The following is a 4,769-nucleotide window of genomic DNA, read 5'->3' on the forward strand; positions in this document are numbered from 1 at the left end:
TTTTGCTGAACATATTGGAAGCTTTTTAATCTAAAAGTTCAAACAAAGTTTAAGACTTAACGCTAATGAATCTTTTGAATAAAGATAGCTGGTATTGCTCAGGCAAGATGGCCTCTTAGTCATTGTCCCTTGAATAAACCTTGTAATCAACATTGAGGTCCTCTGAATAAGGGTTTACAAGAAGTTCTTGAATTTATGCATCGTTTGAAGAACCCGCAGGCTTTTTGTGCCACTGTGCCATGTTGAAAAATGGGAGATGTGAGCAACACTAGCGGTCACTAAGCTATTGTTACGCCAACAAAAGGCGTTTATTGATAAGGAAAGTAGAGTGAGTCGCGACGGCCTTGATTCGCAGAGTGCCGATGGAGATTCGGCTAGCAAGCCGCACTTCGTCGTCTTCCTTCCCACCTCTTGGATGCCCCACATCCTGTTGAGGCGTAAACCCAGAATGCACCTAAGATCGAGTGTCACATTGCCTTCCACGCAAACGAATCCCGCCGGGCATATCAAACAAGTTGTCTAGGGACAAAGGGCTTTAAATGGGCAACATGCGAAAGTTCAGTCTTTGCTGACCGTCGGCCATTTGATGTGAGGCGTGCTATGCGGTAGGCCAGTTCACTGATACAATCAGTAATAACATACGGTACAACATAGTGGGCCAGCAGTTTTTCACTTAAACCACGTTTTCTTGTTGGTTTCCACAGCCAGACTAGGTCACCAGGGTCATATATCACGTGTCCGCGGTCATAGCATTCCTTCGAGCGGTCTTGGGAAACAAGAGTGCATAAAGAAGCAAGTCATCGGGCCTCTTCAGCAAGAGAGAGGGTCTCGGATATACTAAGATTATCGTGGCTTGAAAACGCGAAGATAGTGTCTAGCGTATAACAAGGCACATGAGCATACAGAAGAAAGAAGGGACTGTAGCCCGTAGTTTCGCGCTGTGATTTAATAAACGCGTAAGTAATGAAAGGTAGCACGCGGTCCCAATTCTTATGATCTGACGCAACATACATGGACAGCATGTTAGTAAGTGTTCGGCTGGTGCGTTCTGTTAGGCCATATGTTTGGGGATGATACGGCGTGGAATGTCGAAAATCTCAAGGATATAGACGAAGCATCTCTTCAACCACGTCTGCAGTAAACTGCCGGCCACAATCGCTGATGATGACTCTGGGAGGTCCGTGTTGGAGAATGACGAAACGCAGCAGAAAAATACACACTTCAGTTGCAGTAGCCGATGATATAGCAGCTGTCTCACAGTAGCGCATCAAGTGATCGGCACACATGACAATCCAGCGATTCCCATCAGATGACTGCGGGAAAGGACCGATAATGTCGATGCTGACTTGCTCGAACAGAGTGCTTGGGGGTGGCACTGGATGTAGTCAACCAGGAGAAGCGCTCATCGGACACTTGTGATGTTGACACTCGTTGTAGCTGGACACGTACTGGTCGGTCGTCTGACGCATTTTAGGCCAGTAGAACCTTTCTTGTACGCGGTAGAGCATTCGCGCAGATCCCAAATGACCAGACATTGGATCGTCATCCATAGCGCGCAAGATGGATACACGGAGGCTCTCTGGGACCACCAGGAGATATCGTGGGCCTGTAGTAGAATTGTTCTTTTTGTACAATACCCCATCACGAACGCAGAAGCAAGAGGATGGTGCTGATTTCCTTGCGGTAATGAGCAGTGGCTCTAAAGTTCTGTCTTTTTGTTGCTCCACCTTGAAGGTATGAATATCAGGAAATCCTGGCTCCAGTGATGCGATATAGCAGTCGAAGTTGTCCGCATCGCAGTCCTTCATTGGAAGTGGCATGTGCGAGAGGCAGTCGGCGTGCCGTCGGCCGCTTTTATAAGAAACGGTAAAATCATACTCCTGTAAGCGAAGTGTCCAACGCACAAGCCGGCGAGATGGATCAAGAAGATGAACCAGCCAGCATAGAGAATGATGGTCTGTCACCACAGTGAAGTTGCGCCCATACAGGTATGACTGGAAGCGCTGTACTGCGAAAATCACTGCAAGACATTCTTGCTCTGTGACTGTATATTTGCGCTCAGACTTGCTTAAGGAGCGACTCGCATAGGCGACGATGTGTTCTTTGGTGTCGACGCGTTGAACAAGGACTGCGCCGATGCCAATACCGCTTGCATCCGTATGAACTTTTGTGGGAGCCGCATGGTCGAAGTGGCGGAGAATGGGGTGGGACGTCAAAAGAAACTTCAGCTCATGAAAACTGGCCTCACATTCAGGGGTCCACTCGAAGGGAATGCCCTTCTGGAGGAGGCATGTCAGCGGATACGCAATGTTGGCAAACCCACGAATAAACCGGCGGAAGTATGAGCAAAGGCCCAGAAAACTGCGTAGCTCTTTTACAGAGCGAGGTTGCTTGAAGGCTTCAACAGCAGCAGTGTTCGCTAGATCGGGTCGTATGCCGTCCTTGTCCACTAGATGACCCAAAACCAGTGTTTGGCGCTCTCCAAAAGGGAATTTCTTCGAGTTGAGCACCAAACCAGCTTTTTCCAAGCAGTCTAACACAAGTTCGAGACGTGCGTTGTGCTCACCGAACGTGCGCCCGAAAATGACTACATCGTCTAGATAGCACATGCACACTTCCCACTTCAGACCACGCAGGATTTTGTCCATGAAGCACTCGAAAGTCGCAGATGCATTACAGAGCCCGAACGGCATCACATTAAATTCAAAAAGACCGTTTGGTGTTACAAATGCCGCTTTCTCTTTGTCTGCTTGGTGCAGAGGAATCTGCCAGTACCCCGACCTCAAGTCAACAGATGAAAAGTAAGATGCTGATGAAAGGCAGTAGATGGCATCACTATGTTGCTCCATATGTCTTAAAAAATATAATATCTACTGTAACAGTTTACTTTAACAAACTGCTGAGTAGATGGCGCAACCAGTCTATGGATGTTTCACATTCACAAATTGTGCTGGCCATACTCAGGCGTGTGCATCGGCAGCCAGACCAGTTTACTTGGGCATGGCACTTAAAGGATTGAAGGTGCTTCACATTCAGAAGTAACAATTTGTAACACCAGCACTATCAAAATCATATTGAAATCATGCTATAAAATGTTACAATACTTACAATGGAGGGACTTCCTAGCAAGTGGGAAATGCATGCAGTAATTGGTAAGAAAACACTTGCAAAATTTTTGTCCCAGTATCACAACAGAACACTATGTCAAACTTAGCAGGATTGATGGTCACCATTGCCAACACGAAAAAGTTGAAGTAGCAATGGGAAAGTCAGTCTAAGAACTTCAGTCTCGACACAGTTAAGCACTGAGCAAATGACTATATCTGCCCTAGTACGAAGGATTGTAAGCTTGACTTGTTGAGCACATGAGTCGCAATGCTATATCTTTTATTTCTCTCATTTTCAGGTTAAATGCTTCTGGTGCAGCGACCATATTTGCATACTATGAGGCAGGCTAAAAAAGAGGTCTGCAGGCATTTAACTTTACTTAAGGAGGGAGGTTTCCAAAGCTTCCCAGAAAATAGACTTTGTTGTACTGTGACACAGATGCAATTTATACAAGGTTCCGTTTAGGTTATGTGTAAGAATTACCCCCAAACATACCAGTTTTCTGAGTGTGACATACTCTGCAGAACACAAATTCGGCCTAGTGAAACGAAATGAAAAAGCTTTTTGTCACTTTTACAAAGTAAAATGAATATATATAACCTACTTCTTATGTATATTCAGCTGGCTCGGCTGACCTATATATATATATATATCAGCCGAGCCAGACCTGTGCTGAGCTTCGGTGCTGGCTCGGCTGGCAGTGTTTACACTCCTTTCCTCACCCTATCGTACGTTTCACTCCTCGCGTTGGAATGCCTTCTCCCACTTTCACTCTTTCGCGCGAGGTGAAGCTAAAGAAGCTATAGTGTAGCAACTTTAACTGATGCTCAGTGCCTTTGCGTGGAAGTTTGTTATAATATTATTTATGATAATAAAAGTGCAATAACATTACCTATACTGACTGTTTTAGAAATGTTTGATGAGCCAGCCCAGCTCATACTCCAGAAGCCTGAGCAGCTGTTCTGAGTGTTCGTTGTGTTACCTTTTATATTGCGGACTTGAGAAATGATCAAGACAAAACACGTTTTACAAAATTGCAATATACATCTATTGGTTATATTATAATGGATGTGTAGCAAGACTACACTGAATGGTTTGGAAATGTACGGTAAACTTGCCCAGTTAATACTGGAGAAGTCAGAGTAGCTGTTGGGAGCACTCATTGTGTTTCGTAAACTTTTTTTTGGCATTGTTGTGAACTTGCATAGTAATCAAGGCTAGGCATTATTAACATCATTGCAATCGACATTTCTTTCTTTTTTATTTTAGTGCAATAATCCTATGCTGAATGTTTTGAATATTTTTAGCGAACTTTACCCAGCCTATACAGGAGAAATCTCAGCCACTGTTGTAAGCATTCATTTTGTGTTGTGATCTTGAGTAGTTATGAAGGCTAGACATTTTATGGTAATTGTGATATACATTTTTTATTGTTAGTGCAATAAACCTAGCCATTCTTGGAAATGTTGAGTGAAAAAATCCTACTTTGGATGCCACTTTGAGTCCTTGAAAAACCTGGAAAGTCCTGCAATATCCTTGAAATTTTGCCTTGGGAACCTTTAAAACCCTGCAGAGGGTATCCTTCAGGCCCAAGAGTTGTTGTGTGTCTCAAGAAGGCTTCTGCAGTATTGCGTGACACCCGTAGCTTGTTGTGCGCAATT

The sequence above is a fragment of the Dermacentor silvarum genome, chromosome 1, assembly GCF_013339745.2.
Source record: "Dermacentor silvarum isolate Dsil-2018 chromosome 1, BIME_Dsil_1.4, whole genome shotgun sequence".
In the NCBI taxonomy this organism is placed as follows: domain Eukaryota; kingdom Metazoa; phylum Arthropoda; class Arachnida; order Ixodida; family Ixodidae; genus Dermacentor; species Dermacentor silvarum.